The 17547-nt window shown below is 33.9% G+C and overlaps 1 protein-coding gene across 1 annotated transcript in view; it reads left to right on the top strand.

Moving 5' to 3' along the window:
* The window catches only part of LOC126461098 (uncharacterized), a 666251-nt gene that overhangs the window by 277588 nt on the left and 371116 nt on the right, over positions 1-17547 (top strand). The gene's annotated exons all lie outside the window — the stretch shown is intronic.

Below are 17547 nucleotides of genomic sequence, written 5' to 3'. Positions count from 1 at the left end.
AGTTTCTTCATTTGTGGTTCTCTTCTCTCTCTTGATTCTTCATGTGATTTGTCTAAGTAGTGTGTAAAATGAGTGTGATTGGGTATATAGTTTCGTATGTAGAGTGATCTAAAGATGTGTTCTGATCTGTTTGTGAGCGCGGGTTGGTTGTATAGAGTATATAGTGTTTAGTAGAGAGCTATTTCTTCATGAGACGAAATCTTCATTCTGCATTCTTCATGTAGTGTTAATGTAAGTGGTTTGATATGTGGACTGTGAGTGTTGGAAAGGTGTTGTATTGCAGTTATCTGTGGAGAAATATACGAGTATGTATGGAGGATATGTGATATAGATTGTTCTGCCATTTTTATATGGGACATGGAGTATTATAGGTATCTGGAGATATAGAGTGGATTTATTCAGTCATTGAACTTTCTCAATAATTAACAACTTGCATATCTGTTTCTGGAAACATGGTATCAAAGTATTTTCTCCATGTAGTGACTTTTCTGGCACACTTGTGTACAGAAATAATAAGAATTCAAATGTTTAGGTTTATTAGATTACTTTCCCATTTTCATTTGTAAACTGATATATGCCAGAATTGTATACATAAAAAATGGGAATCCATTACAATACCGAGGTATCCGATGCTTTAATCCATCCATGAAATTAGCATATAGTAAGCTATATTCGTCATGTTTTATTAGTAACAGCTTTCCATCTGTTTCAGTTATCTACTTTATTCATCACAGTACACAACTGCATATGTCAATTACTCCTGAAAAAATTTCATGTTCATTCATTTAGAGAGCACTCAGTGGTAGCGTCGTCACCTAATATGTACCAATTTTAAGATGCAGCTAATGGCTTTGTAGGTCTCAGTGACCGTCACATATCCTCCATTGCATGTTTTGTGTCAGTGTACTGAAGTGTATTTGGAAGCTAGTATGTGTTGTATTGAGTCATTTTGGGGAAATTCATCTTCTCTCTTCATGTTTGGAGATTTTCTCTCTTGATTCTTCATGTAATTTCATTTTTGGTGTTTTTAATTTGGTATTGCGTAAATGCTGTGTAAGAGAGTTTTATAGTATGAACGATTTGTGTTGTTGTGTCTGTGTCAAGTTGAGATATTTGAAGTGTGTTTGTTGAAAAGTATTAATGATGTATTTGGAGGCACTTTTCTTCATTTGAGGTTCTCTTCTCTCTCTTGATTCTTCATGTCATTTGTCTAAGTAGTGTCTAAAATGAGTGTGATTGGGTATATAGTTTCGTATGTAGAGTGATCTAAAGATGTGTTCTGATCTGTTTGTGAGCGCGGGTTGGTTGTATAGAGTATATAGTGTTTAGTAGAGAGCTATTTCTTCATGAGACGAAATCTTCATTCTGCATTCTTCATGTAGTGTTAATGTAAGTGGTTTGATATGTGGACTGTGAGTGTTGGAAAGGTGTTGTATTGCAGTTATCTGTAGAGAAATATACGAGTATATATGGAGGATATGTGGTATAGATTGTTCTGCCATTTTTATATGTGGCATGGAGTTCTATAGGTATCTGGAGATATAGAGTGGATTTATTGACGTTGCCCTTTCTCAGTAATGAACAGCTTGCATATCTGTTTCTGGAAACATGGTAACAAAATATTTTCTACATGTAGAGAGTTTTCTGACACTTGTATACTGAAATAATAGGAATTCAAGTGTTTAGGTTTATTAGATTTCTTACCCATTTTCATTTCTAAACTGATATATGCCAGAATTGTATATATCAAAAATGGTTATCCATTACAATACCGAGGTGTCCGATGCTTTAAACCATCATGAACTTAGTATATGGTAAGCTATATTTGTCATATTTTGTTAGTAACAGCTTTTCATCTTTTTCAGTAATTTACTTTATTCATCACAGTACGTAATTGCATATGTCAATTACTCTTGAAATAAATTCATGTTCGTTCATATAGAGAACACTCAGTGCTGGCGTCATCGCCTAATATGTATCAATATTAAGATGCAGCTAATGGCTTTGTAGGTCTCAGTGACCGTCACATATCGTCCATTGCATGTTTAGTAGCAGTGTACTGAAGTGCATTTGGAAGCTTGTTTGTGTTGTATAGAGTCGTTGTTTGTGGAAGCTCATCTTCTCTCTTCATGTATGGAGATCTTCTTTCTTGACTCTTCATGTATTTTCATTTTTGGTGTTTTTAATTTTGTATTGCGTAAATGCTGTGTAAGAGAGTTCTGTAGTATCAACGATTTGTGTTGTTGTGTCTGTGTCAAGTTGTTACATTTGAAGTGTGTTTGTTAAATAGTTTTAATGTTGTATTTGGTAGGCAAGTTTCTTCATTTGTGGTTCTCTTCTCTCTCTTGATTCTTCATGTGATTTGTCTAATTAGTGTGTAAAATGAGTGTGATTGGGTATATAGTTTCGTATGTAGAGTGATCTAAAGATGTGCTCTGATTTGTTTGTGAGCGCGGGTTGGTTATATAGAGTATATAGTGTTTAGTAGAGAGCTATTTCTTCATGATACGAAATCTTCATTCTGCATTCTTCATGTAGTGTTAATGTAAGTGGTTTGATATGTGGACTGTGAGTGTTGGAAAGGTGTTGTATTGCAGTTATCTGTAGCGAAATATACGAGTATGTATGGAGGATATGTGGTATAGAATGTTCTGCCATTTTTATATGGGACATGGAGTTCTATAGGTATCTGGAGATATAGAGTGGATTTATTCAGTCATTGAACTTTCTCAATAATTAACAACTTGCATATCTGTTTCTGGAAACATGGTATCAAAGTATTTTCTCCATGTAGTGAGTTTTCTGGCACACTTGTATACAGAAATAATAAGAATTCAAATGTTAAGGTTTATTAGATTACTTTCCCATTTTCATTTGTAAACTGATATATGCCAGAATTGTATACATCAAAAATGGGAATCCATTACAATACCGAGAAATCCGATGCTTTAATCCATCCATGAAATTAGCATATAGTAAGCTATATTCGTCATGTTTTATTAGTAACAGCTTTCCATCTGTTTCAGTTATCTACTTTATTCATCACAGTACACAACTGCATATGTCAATTACTCCTGAAATAATTTCATGTTCATTCATTTAGAGAGCACTCAGTGGTAGCGTCGTCACCTAATATGTACCAATTTTAAGATGCAGCTAATGGCTTTGTAGGTCTCAGTGACCGTCACATATCCTCCATTGCATGTTTTGTGTCAGTGTACTGAAGTGTATTTGAAAGCTAGTATGTGTTTTATTGAGTCATTTTGGGGAAATTCATCTTCTCTCTTCATGTTTGGAGATTTTCTTTCTTGATTCTTCATGTAATTTCATTTTTGGGGTTTTTAATTTGGTATTGCGTAAATGCTGTGTAAGAGAGTTCTATAGTATGAACGATTTGTGTTGTTGTGTCTGTGTCAAATTGAGATATTTGAAGTGTGTTTGTTGAATAGTATTAATGTTGTATTTGTAGACACGTTTCTTCATTTATGGTTCTCTACTCTCTCTAGATTCTTCATGTCATTTGTCTAAGTAGTGTGTAAAATGAGTGTCATTGGGTATATAGTTTCGTATGTAGAGTGATCTAAAGTTGTGTTCTGATCTGTTTGTGAGCGCGGGTTGGTTGTATAGAGTATATAGTGTTTTGTAGAGAGATATTTCTTCATGAGATGATATCTTCATTCTGCATTCTTCATGTAGTGTTAATGTAAGTGGTTTGATATTTGGACTGTGAGTGTTGGAAAGGTGTTGTATTGCAGTTATCTGTAGAGAAATATATGAGTATGTATGGAGGATATGTGGTATAGATTGTTCTGCCATTTTTATATGTGGCATGGAGTTCTGTAGGTATCTGGAGATATAGAGTGGATTTATTCAGTCATTGAATTTTGTCAACAATGAACAGCTTGCTTATCTGTTCCTGGAAACATCGTAACAAAGTATTTTCTCCATGTAGAGAGTTGTCTGGCACACTTGTATACTGAAATCATTGGAATTCAAATGTTTAGGTTTATTAGCTTTCTTTCCCATTTTCATTTGTATATTGATATATGCCAGAATTGTATACGTCAAAAATGGTAATCCATTACAATACCGAGGTATCCTATGCTTTAATCCATCCATGAAATTAGCATACAGTAAGCTATATTTGTAATATTTTGTTAGTAACGGCTTTTCACCTGTTTCAGTTATTTACTTTATTCATTAAAGTACGCAATTGCATATGTCAATTGTTCTTGAAATAAATTCATGTTCATTCAATTAGACAACACTCAGTTGTAGCATCATCACCTAATATGTATCAATTTTAAGATGCAGTTAATGGCTTTGTAGGTCTCAGTGACCGTCACATATCCTCCATTGCATGTTTTGTGTGAGTGTACTGAAGTGCATGTGGAAGCTTGTTTGTGTTGTATAGAGTCGTTGTTTGTGGAAGCTCATCTTCTCTCTTCATGTATGGAGATCTTCTTTCTTGACTCTTCATGTATTTTCATTATTGGTGTTTTTAATTTTGTATTGTGTAAATGCTGTGTAAGAGAGTTCTGTAGTTTCAACGATTTGTGTTGTTGTGTCTGTGTCAAGTTGGGACATTTGAAGTGTGTTTGTTAAATAGTTATAATGTTGTATTTGGTAGGCAAGTTTCTTCATTTGTGGTTCTCTTCTCTCTCTTGATTCTTCATGTGATTTGTCTAAGTAGTGTGTAAAATGAGTGTGATTGGGTATATAGTTTCGTATGTAGAGTGATCTAAAGATGTGTTCTGATCTGTTTGTGAGCGCGGGTTGGTTGTATAGAGTATATAGTGTTTAGTAGAGAGCTATTTCTTCATGAGACGAAATCTTCATTCTGCATTCTTCATGTAGTGTTAATGTAAGTGGTTTGATATGTGGACTGTGAGTGTTGGAAAGGTGTTGTATTGCAGTTATCTGTGGAGAAATATACGAGTATGTATGGAGGATATGTGATATAGATTGTTCTGCCATTTTTATATGGGACATGGAGTATTATAGGTATCTGGAGATATAGAGTGGATTTATTCAGTCATTGAACTTTCTCAATAATTAACAACTTGCATATCTGTTTCTGGAAACATGGTATCAAAGTATTTTCTCCATGTAGTGACTTTTCTGGCACACTTGTGTACAGAAATAATAAGAATTCAAATGTTTAGGTTTATTAGATTACTTTCCCATTTTCATTTGTAAACTGATATATGCCAGAATTGTATACATAAAAAATGGGAATCCATTACAATACCGAGGTATCCGATGCTTTAATCCATCCATGAAATTAGCATATAGTAAGCTATATTCGTCATGTTTTATTAGTAACAGCTTTCCATCTGTTTCAGTTATCTACTTTATTCATCACAGTACACAACTGCATATGTCAATTACTCCTGAAAAAATTTCATGTTCATTCATTTAGAGGGCACTCAGTGGTAGCGTCGTCACCTAATATGTACCAATTTTAAGATGCAGCTAATGGCTTTGTAGGTCTCAGTGACCGTCACATATCCTCCATTGCATGTTTTGTGTCAGTGTACTGAAGTGTATATGGAAGCTAGTATGTGTTGTATTGAGTCATTTTGGGGAAATTCATCTTCTCTCTTCATGTTTGGAGATTTTCTCTCTTGATTCTTCATGTAATTTCATTTTTGGTGTTTTTAATTTGGTATTGCGTAAATGCTGTGTAAGAGAGTTTTATAGTATGAACGATTTGTGTTGTTGTGTCTGTGTCAAGTTGAGATATTTGAAGTGTGTTTGTTGAAAAGTATTAATGATGTATTTGGAGGCACTTTTCTTCATTTGAGGTTCTCTTCTCTCTCTTGATTCTTCATGTCATTTGTCTAAGTAGTGTCTAAAATGAGTGTGATTGGGTATATAGTTTCGTATGTAGAGTGATCTAAAGATGTGTTCTGATCTGTTTGTGAGCGCGGGTTGGTTGTATAGAGTATATAGTGTTTAGTAGAGAGCTATTTCTTCATGAGACGAAATCTTCATTCTGCATTCTTCATGTAGTGTTAATGTAAGTGGTTTGATATGTGGACTGTGAGTGTTGGAAAGGTGTTGTATTGCAGTTATCTGTAGAGAAATATACGAGTATATATGGAGGATATGTGGTATAGATTGTTCTGCCATTTTTATATGTGGCATGGAGTTCTATAGGTATCTGGAGATATAGAGTGGATTTATTGACGTTGCCCTTTCTCAGTAATGAACAGCTTGCATATCTGTTTCTGGAAACATGGTAACAAAATATTTTCTACATGTAGAGAGTTTTCTGACACTTGTATACTGAAATAATAGGAATTCAAGTGTTTAGGTTTATTAGATTTCTTACCCATTTTCATTTCTAAACTGATATATGCCAGAATTGTATATATCAAAAATGGTTATCCATTACAATACCGAGGTGTCCGATGCTTTAAACCATCATGAACTTAGTATATGGTAAGCTATATTTGTCATATTTTGTTAGTAACAGCTTTTCATCTTTTTCAGTAATTTACTTTATTCATCACAGTACGTAATTGCATATATCAATTACTCTTGAAATAAATTCATGTTCGTTCATATAGAGAACACTCAGTGCTGGCGTCATCGCCTAATATGTATCAATATTAAGATGCAGCTAATGGCTTTGTAGGTCTCAGTGACCGTCACATATCGTCCATTGCATGTTTAGTAGCAGTGTACTGAAGTGCATTTGGAAGCTTGTTTGTGTTGTATAGAGTCGTTGTTTGTGGAAGCTTATCTTCTCTCTTCATGTATGGAGATCTTCTTTCTTGACTCTTCATGTATTTTCATTTTTGGTGTTTTTAATTTTGTATTGCGTAAATGCTGTGTAAGAGAGTTCTGTAGTATCAACGATTTGTGTTGTTGTGTCTGTGTCAAGTTGTTACATTTGAAGTGTGTTTGTTAAATAGTTTTAATGTTGTATTTGGTAGGCAAGTTTCTTCATTTGTGGTTCTCTTCTCTCTCTTGATTCTTCATGTGATTTGTCTAATTAGTGTGTAAAATGAGTGTGATTGGGTATATAGTTTCGTATGTAGAGTGATCTAAAGATGTGCTCTGATTTGTTTGTGAGCGCGGGTTGGTTATATAGAGTATATAGTGTTTAGTAGAGAGCTATTTCTTCATGATACGAAATCTTCATTCTGCATTCTTCATGTAGTGTTAATGTAAGTGGTTTGATATGTGGACTGTGAGTGTTGGAAAGGTGTTGTATTGCAGTTATCTGTAGCGAAATATACGAGTATGTATGGAGGATATGTGGTATAGAATGTTCTGCCATTTTTATATGGGACATGGAGTTCTATAGGTATCTGGAGATATAGAGTGGATTTATTCAGTCATTGAACTTTCTCAATAATTAACAACTTGCATATCTGTTTCTGGAAACATGGTATCAAAGTATTTTCTCCATGTAGTGAGTTTTCTGGCACACTTGTATACAGAAATAATAAGAATTCAAATGTTTAGGTTTATTAGATTACTTTCCCATTTTCATTTGTAAACTGATATATGCCAGAATTGTATACATCAAAAATGGGAATCCATTACAATACCGAGGTATCCGATGCTTTAATCCATCCATGAAATTAGCATATAGTAAGCTATATTTGTCATGTTTTATTAGTAACAGCTTTCCATCTGTTTCAGTTATCTACTTTATTCATCACAGTACACAACTGCATATTTTAATTACTCCTGAAAAAATTTCATGTTCATTCATTTAGAGAGCACTCAGTGGTAGCGTCGTCACCTAATATGTACCAATTTTAAGATGCAGCTAATATCTTTGTAGGTCTCAGTGACCGTCACATATCCTCCATTGCATGTTTTGTGTCAGTGTACTGAAGTGTATTTGGAAGCTAGTATGTGTTGTATTGAGTCATTTTGGCGAAATTCATCTTCTCTCTTCATGTTTGGAGATTTTCTCTCTTGATTCTTTATGTAATTTCATTTTTGGTGTTTTTAATTTGGTATTGCGTAAATGCTGTGTAAGAGAGTTCTATAGTATGAACGATTTGTGTTGTTGTGTCTGTGTCAAATTGAGATATTTGAAGTGTGTTTGTTGAATAGTATTAATGTTGTATTTGTAGACACGTTTCTTCATTTATGGTTCTCTACTCTCTCTAGATTCTTCATGTCATTTGTCTAAGTAGTGTTAGTTGAGTGTGATTGGGTATATAGTTTCGTATGTAGAGTGATCTAAAGATGTGTTCTGATCTGTTTGTGAGCGCGGGTTGGTTGTATAGAGTATATAGTGTTTAGTAGAGAGCTATTTCTTCATGATACAAAATCTTCATTCTGCATTCTTCATGTAGTGTTAATGTAAGTGGTTTGATATGTGGACTGTGAGTGTAGGAAAGGTGTTGTATTGCAGTTATCTGTAGCGAAATATACGAGTATGTATGGAGGATATGTGGTATAGATTGTTCTGCCATTTTTATATGGGACATGGAGTTCTATAGGTATCTGGAGATATAGAGTGGATTTATTCAGTCATTGAACTTTCTCAATAATTAACAACTTGCATATCTGTTTCTGGAAACATGGTATCAAAGTATTTTCTCCATGTAGTGAGTTTTCTGGCACACTTGTATACAGAAATAATAGGAATTCAAATGTTTAGGTTTATTAGATTTCTTTCCCATTTTCTTTTCTAAACTGATATATGCCAGAATTGTATATATCAAAAATGATTATCCATTACAATACCGAGGTGTCCGATGCTTTAAACCATCCATGAACTTAGTATTTGGTGAGCTATATTTGTCATATTTTGTTAATAACAGCTTTTCATCTTTTTCAGTAATTTACTTTATTCATCACAGTACGTAATTGCATATGTCAATTACTCTCGAAATAAATTCATGGTCGTTCATATAGAGAAAACTCAGTGGTAGCGTCATCGCCTAATATGTATCAATTTTAAGATGCAGCTAATGGCTTTGTAGGTCTCAGTGACCGTCACATATCCTCCATTGCATGTTTTGTGTGAGTGTACTGAAGTGCATTTGGAAGCTTGTTTGTGTTGTATAGAGTCGTTGTTTGTGGAAGCTCATCTTCTCTTTTCATGTATGGAGATCTTCTTTCTTGACTCTTCATGTATTTTCATTTTTGGTGTTTTTAATTTTGTATTGTGTAAATGCTGTGTAAGAGAGTTCTGTAGTATCAACAATTTGTGTTGTTGTGTCTGTGTCAAGTTGGGACATTTGAAGTGTGTTTGTTAAATAGTTTTAATGTTGTATTTGGTAGGCAAGTTTCTTCATTTGTGGTTCTCTTCTCTCTCTTGATTCTTCATGTGATTTGTCTAAGTAGTGTGTAAAATGAGTGTGATTGGGTATATAGTTTCGTATGTAGAGTGATCTAAAGATGTGTTCTGATCTGTTTGTGAGCGCGGGTTGGTTGTATAGAGTATAAAGTGTTTAGTAGAGAGCTATTTCTTCATGAGACGAAATCTTGATTCTGCATTCTTCATGTAGTGTTAATGTAAGTGGTTTGATATGTGGACTGTGAGTGTTGGAAAGGTGTTGTATTGCAGTTATCTGTAGCGAAATATACGAGTACGTATGGAGGATATGTGGTATAGATTGTTCTGCCATTTTTATATGGGACATGGAGTTCTATAGGTATCTGGAGATATAGAGTGGATTTATTCAGTCTTTGAACTTTCTCAATAATTAACAACTTCCATATCTGTTTCTGGAAACATGGTATCAAAGTATTTTCCCAATGTAGTGAGTTTTCTGGCACAATTGTATACTGAAATAATAGGAATTCAAATGTTTAGGTTTATTAGATGTCTTTCCCATTTTCGTTTGTAAACTGATATATGCCAGAATTGTATATATCAAAAATGATTATCCATTACAATACCGAGGTGTCCGATGCTTTAAACCATCCATGAACTTAGTATATGGTAAGCTATATTTGTCATATTTTGTTAATAACAGCTTTTCATCTTTTTCAGTAATTTACTTTATTCATCACAGTACGTAATTGCATATGTCAATTACTCTTGAAATAAATTCATGTTCGTTCATATAGAGAACACTCAGTGGTAGCGTCATCGCCTAATATGTATCAATTTTAAGATGCAGCTAATGGCTTTGTAGGTCTCAGTGACCGTCACATATCCTCCATTGTATGTTTTGTGTGAGTGTACTGAAGTGCATTTGGAAGCTTGTTTGTGTTGTATAGAGTCGTTGTTTGTGGAAGCTCATCTTCTCTTTTCATGTATGGAGATCTTCTTTCTTGACTCTTCATGTATTTTCATTTTTGGTGTTTTTAATTTTGTATTGTGTAAATGCTGTGTAAGAGAGTTCTGTAGTATCAACAATTTGTGTTGTTGTGTCTGTGTCAAGTTGGGACATTTGAAGTGTGTTTGTTAAATAGTTTTAATGTTGTATTTGGTAGGCAAGTTTCTTCATTTGTGGTTCTCTTCTCTCTCTTGATTCTTCATGTGATTTGTCTAAGTAGTGTGTAAAATGAGTGTGATTGGGTATATAGTTTCGTATGTAGAGTGATCTAAAGATGTGTTCTGATCTGTTTGTGAGCGCGGGTTGGTTGTATAGAGTATATAGTGTTTAGTAGAGAGCTATTTCTTCATGAGACGAAATCTTGATTCTGCATTCTTCATGTAGTGTTAATGTAAGTGGTTTGATATGTGGACTGTGAGTGTTGGAAAGGTGTTGTATTGCAGTTATCTGTAGAGAAATATACGAGTATGTATGGAGGATATGTGGTATAGATTGTTCTGCCATTTTTATATGGGACATGGAGTTCTATAGGTATCTGGAGATATAGAGTGGATTTATTCAGTCATTGAACTTTCTCAATAATTAACAACTTGCATATCTGTTTCTGGAAACATGGTATCAAAGTATTTTCTCCATGTAGTGAGTTTTCTGGCACACTTGTATACAGAAATAATAAGAATTCAAATGTTTAGGTTTATTAGATTACTTTCCCATTTTCATTTGTAAACTGATATATGCCAGAATTGTATACATCAAAAATGGGAATCCATTACAATACCGAGGTATCCGATGCTTTAATCCATCCATGAAATTAGCATATAGTAAGCTATATTCGTCATGTTTTATTAGTAACAGCTTTCCATCTGTTTCAGTTATCTACTTTATTCATCACAGTACACAACTGCATATGTCAATTACTCCTGAAATAATTTCATGTTCATTCATTTAGAGAGCACTCAGTGGTAGCGTCGTCACCTAATATGTACCAATTTTAAGATGCAGCTAATGGCTTTGTAGGTCTCAGTGACCGTCACATATCCTCCATTGCATGTTTTGTGTCAGTGTACTGAAGTGTATTTGAAAGCTAGTATGTGTTGTATTGAGTCATTTTGGGGAAATTCATCTTCTCTCTTCATGTTTGGAGATTTTCTTTCTTGATTCTTCATGTAATTTCATTTTTGGGGTTTTTAATTTGGTATTGCGTAAATGCTGTGTAAGAGAGTTCTATAGTATGAACGATTTGTGTTGTTGTGTCTGTGTCAAATTGAGATATTTGAAGTGTGTTTGTTGAATAGTATTAATGTTGTATTTGTAGACACGTTTCTTCATTTATGGTTCTCTACTCTCTCTAGATTCTTCATGTCATTTGTCTAAGTAGTGTGTAAAATGAGTGTCATTGGGTATATAGTTTCGTATGTAGAGTGATCTAAAGTTGTGTTCTGATCTGTTTGTGAGAGCGGTTTGGTTGTATAGAGTATATAGTGTTTTGTAGAGAGATATTTCTTCATGAGATGATATCTTCATTCTGCATTCTTCATGTAGTGTTAATGTAAGTGGTTTGATATTTGGACTGTGAGTGTTGGAAAGGTGTTGTATTGCAGTTATCTGTAGAGAAATATATGAGTATGTATGGAGGATATGTGGTATAGATTGATCTGCCATTATTATATCGGACATGGAGTTCTATAGTTATCTGGAGATATAGAGTGGATTTATTCAGTCATTGAACTTTGTCAACAATGAACAGCTTGCTTATCTGTTCCTGGAAACATGGTAACAAAGTATTTTCTCCATGTAGACAGTTTTCTGACACTTGTATACTGAAATCATTGGAATTCAAATGTTTAGGTTTATTAGCTTTCTTTCCCATTTTCATTTGTATATTGATATATGCCAGAATTGTATACGTCAAAAATGGTAATCCATTACAATACCGAGGTATCCTATGCTTTAATCCATCCATGAAATTAGCATACAGTAAGCTATATTTGTAATATTTTGTTAGTAACAGCTTTTCACCTGTTTCAGTTATTTACTTTATTCATTAAAGTACGCAATTGCATATGTCAATTGCTCTTGAAATAAATTCATGTTCATTCAATTAGAGAACACTCAGTTGTAGCATCATCACCTAATATGTATCAATTTTAAGATGCAGTTAATGGCTTTGTAGGTCTCAGTGACCGTCACATATCCTCCATTGCATGTTTTGTGTGAGTGTACTGAAGTGCATTTGGAAGCTTGTTTGTGTTGTATAGAGTCGTTGTTTGTGGAAGCTCATCTTCTCTCTTCATGTATGGAGATCTTCTTTCTTGATTCTTCATGTATTTTCGCTTTTGGTGTTTTTCATTTTGTATTGTGTAAATGCTGTGTAAGAGAGTTCTGTAGTATGAATGATTTGTGTTGTTGTGTCTGTGTCAAGTTGAGATATTTGCAGTGTGGTTGTTGAATAGTATTAATGTTGTATTTGGTAGACACGTTTCTTCATATGTTGTTCTCTTCTCTCTCTTGATTCTTCATGTCATTTGTCTAAGTAGTGTGTAAAATGAGTGTCATTGGGTATATAGTTTCATATGTAGAGAGATCTAAAGTTGTGTTCTGATCTGTTTGTGAGAGCGGGATGGTTGTATAGAATATATAGTGTTTTGTAAAGAGATATTTCTTCATGGGACGAAATTTTCATTCTGCAATCTTAATGTAGTGTTAATGTAAGTGGTTTGATATGTGGACTGTGAGTGTTGGAAAGGTGTTGTATTGCAGTTATCTGTAGAGAAATATACGAGTTTGTATGGAGGATATGTGGTATAGATTGTTCTGCCATTTTTATATCGGGCATGGAGTTTTATATGTATCTGGAGATATAGAGTGGATTTATTGACGTTGCACTTTCTCAGTAATGAACAGCTTGCATATCTGTTTCTGGAAACATGGTAACAAAATATTTTCTAAATGTAGAGAGTTTTCTGACACTTGTATACTGAAATAATTGTAATTAAAATGTTTAGGTTTATTAGATTTCTTTCCCATTTTCATTTCTAAACTGATATATGCCAGAATTGTATATATCAAAAATGGTTATCCATTACAATACCGAGGTGTCCGATGCTTTAAACCATCCATGAACTTAGTATATGGTAAGCTATATTTGTCATATTTTGTTAATAACAGCTTTTCATCTTTTTCAGTTATTTACTTTATTCATCACAGTACGTAATTGCATATGTCAACTACTCTTGAAATAAATTCATGTCCGTTCATATAGAGAACACTCAGTGGTAGCGTCATTGCTTAATATGTATCAATTTTAAGATGCAGCTAATGGCTTTGTAGGTCTCAGTGACCGTCACATATCCTCCATTGCATGTTTTGTGTGAGTGTACTGAAGTGCATTTGGAAGCTTGTTTGTGTTGTATAGAGTCATTGTTTGTGGAAGCTCATCTTCTCTCTTCATGTATGGAGATCTTCTTTCTTGACTCTTCATGTATTTTCATTTTTGGTGTTTTTAATTTTGTATTGTGTAAATGCTGTGTAAGAGGGTTCTGTAGTATCAACGATTTGTGTTGTTGTGTCTGTGTCAAGTTGGGACATTTGAAGTGTGTTTGTTAAATAGGTATAATGTTGTATTTGGTAGGCAAGTTTCTTCATTTGTGGTTCTCTTCTCTCTCTTGATTCTTCATGTCACTTGTCTAAGTAGTGTGTAAAATGAGTGTGATTGGGTATATAGTTTCGTATGTAGAGTGATCTAAAGATGTGTTCTGATCTGTTTGTGAGCGCGGGTTGGTTGTATAGAGTATATAGTGTTTAGTAGAGAGCTATTTCTTCATGAGACGAAATCTTGATTCTGCATTCTTCATGTAGTGTTAATGTAAGTGGTTTGATATGTGGACTGTGAGTGTTGGAAAGGTGTTGTATTGCAGTTATCTGTAGAGAAATATACGAGTATGTATGGAGGATATGTGGTATAGATTGTTCTGCCATTTCTACATCAGATATAGAGTTCTATATGTATCTGGAGATATAGAGTGGATTTATTCAGTCATTGAACTATCTCAATAATTAACAACTTGCATATCTGTTTCTGGAAACATGGTATCAAAGTATTTTCTCCATGTAGTGAGTTTTCTGGCACACTTGTATACAGAAATAATAAGAATTCAAATGTTTAGGTTTATTAGATTACTTTCCCATTTTCATTTGTAAACTGATATATGCCAGAAATGTATACATCAAAAATGGGATCCCCATTACAATACCGAGGTATCCGATGCTTTAATCCATCCATGAAATTAGCATATAGTATGCTATATTCGTCATGTTTTATTAGTAACAGCTTTCCATCTGTTTCAGTTATCTACTTTATTCATCACAGTACACAACTGCATATGTCAATTACTCCTGACAAAATTTCATGTTCATTCATTTAGAGAGCACTCAGTGGTAGCGTCGTCACCTAATATGTACCAATTTTAAGATGCATCTAATGGCTTTGTAGGTCTCAGTGACCGTCACATATCCTCCATTGCATGTTTTGTGTGAGTGTACTGAAGTGCATTTGGAAACTTGTTTGTGTTGTATAGAGTCGTTGTTTGTGGAAGCTCATCTTCTCTCTTCATGTTTGGAGATTTTCTTTCTTGATTCTTCATGTAATTTCATTTTTGGTGTTTTTAATTTGGTATTGCGTAAATGCTGTGTAAGAGAGTTCTATAGTATGAATGATTTGTGTTGTTGTGTCTGTGTCAAATTGAGATATTTGAAGTGTGTTTGTTGAATAGTATTAATGTTGTATTTGTAGACACGTTTCTTCATTTATGGTTCTCTACTCTCTCTAGATTCTTCATGTCATTTGTCTAAGTAGTGTGTAAAATGAGTGTCATTGGGTATATAGTTTCGTATGTAGAGTGATGCAAAGTTGTGTTCTGATCTGTTTGTGAGAGCGGGTTGGTTGTATAGAGTATATAGTGTTTTGTAGAGAGATTATTTCTTCATGAGATGATATCTTCATTCTTCATGTAGTGTTAATGTAAGTGGTTTGATATTTGGACTGTGAGTGTTGGAAAGGTGTTGTATTGCAGTTATCTGTAGAGAAATATATGAGTATGTATGGAGGATATGTGGTATGGATTGTTCTGCCATTTTTATATCGGACATGCAGTTGTATAGGTATCTGGAGATATAGAGTGGATTTATTCAGTCATTGATCTTTATCAACAATGAACAGCTTGCTTATCTGTTCCTGGAAACATGGTAACAAAGTATTTTCTCCATGTAGAGAGTTTTCTGGCACACTTGTATACTGAAATCATTGGAATTCAAATGTTTAGGTTTATTCGCTTTCTTTCCCATTTTCATTTGTATATTGATATAGGCCAGAATTGTATACGTCAAAAATGGTAATCCATTACAATACCGAGGTATCCTATGCTTTAATCCATCCATGAAATTAGCATACAGTAAGCTATATTTGTAATATTTTGTTAGTAACAGCTTTTCACCTGTTTCAGTTATTTACTTTATTCATTAAAGTACGCAATTGCATATGTCAATTGCTCTTGAAATAAATTCATGTTCATTCAATTAGAGAACACTCAGTTGTAGCATCATCACCTAATATGTATCAATTTTAAGATGCAATTAATGGCTTTGTAGGTCTCAGTGACCGTCACATATCCTCCATTGCATGTTTAGTAGCAGTCTACTGAAGTGCATTTGGAAGCTTGTTTGTGTTGTATAGAGTCGTTGTTTGTGGAAGCTCATCTTCTCTCTTCATGTATGGAGATCTTCTTTCTTGACTCTTCATGTATTTTCATTTTTGGTGTTTTTAATTTTGTATTGTGTAAATGCTGTGTAAGAGAGTTCTGTAGCTTCAACAATTTGTGTTGTTGTGTCTGTGTCAAGTTGGGACATTTGAAGTGTGTTTGTTAAATAGTTTTAATGTTGTATTTGGTAGGCAAGTTTCTTCATTTGTGGTTCTCTTCTCTCTCTTGATTCTTCATGTCATTTGTCTAAGTAGTATGTAAAATGAGTGTGATTGGGTATATAGTTTCGTATGTAGAGTGATCTAAAGATGTGTTCTGATCTGTTTGTGAGCGCGGGTTGGTTGTATAGAGTAAATAGTGTTTAGTAGAGAGCTATTTCTTCATGAGACGAAATCTTCATTCTGCATTGTTCATGTAGTGTTAATGTAAGTGGTTTGATATGTGGACTGTGAGTGTTGGAAAGGTGTTGTATTGCAGTTATCTGTAGAGAAATATACGAGTATGTATGGAGGATATGTGGTATAGATTGTTCTGCCATTTTTATATGGGACATGGAGTTCTATAGGTATCTGGAGATATAGAGTGGATTTATTGACGTTGCACTTTCTCAGTAATGAACAGCTTGCATATCTGTTTCTGGAAACATGGTAAAAAAATATTTTCTCCATGTAGAGAGTTTTCTGACACTTGTATACTGAAATAATAGGAATTCAAATGTTTAGGTTTATTAGATTTCTTTCCCATTTTCATTTCCAAACTGATATATGCCAGAATTGTATATATCAAAAATGGTTATCCATTACAATACCGAGGTATCCGATGCTTTAATCCATCCATGAAATTAGCATATAGTAAGCTATATTCGTCATGTTTTATTAGTAACAGCTTTCCATCTGTTTCAGTTATCTACCTTATTCATCACAATACACAACTGCATATGTCAATTACTCCTGAAAATATTTCATGTTCATTCATTTAGAGAGCACTCAGTGGTAGCGTCGTCACCTAATATGTATCAATTTTAAGATGCAGCTAATGGCTTTGTAGGTCTCAGTGACCGTCACATATCCTCCATTGCATGTTTAGTAGCAGTGTACTGAAGTGCATTTGGAAGCTTGTTTGTGTTGTATAGAGTCGTTGTTTGTGGAAGCTCATCTTCTCTCTTCATGTATGGAGATCTTCTTTCTTGACTCTTCATGTATTTTCATTTTTGGTGTTTTTAATTTTGTATTGTGTAAATGCTGTGTAAGAGAGTTCTGTAGTTTCAACAATTTGTGTTGTTGTGTCTGTGTCAAGTTGGGACATTTGAAGTGTGTTTGTTAAATAGTTTTAATGTTGTATTTGGTAGGCAAGTTTCTTCATTTGTGGTTCTCTTCTCTCTCTTGATTCTTCATGTCACTTGTCTAAGTAGTGTGTAAAATGAGTGTGATTGGGTATATAGTTTCGTATGTAGAGTGATCTAAAGATGTGTTCTGATCTGTTTGTGAGCGCGGGTTGGTTGTATAGAGTATATAGTGTTTAGTAGA

The sequence above is a fragment of the Schistocerca serialis genome, chromosome 1 (assembly GCF_023864345.2).
Source record: "Schistocerca serialis cubense isolate TAMUIC-IGC-003099 chromosome 1, iqSchSeri2.2, whole genome shotgun sequence".
In the NCBI taxonomy this organism is placed as follows: Eukaryota; Metazoa; Arthropoda; class Insecta; order Orthoptera; family Acrididae; genus Schistocerca; species Schistocerca serialis.
This window is presented reverse-complemented; position numbering and strand designations above follow the sequence as displayed.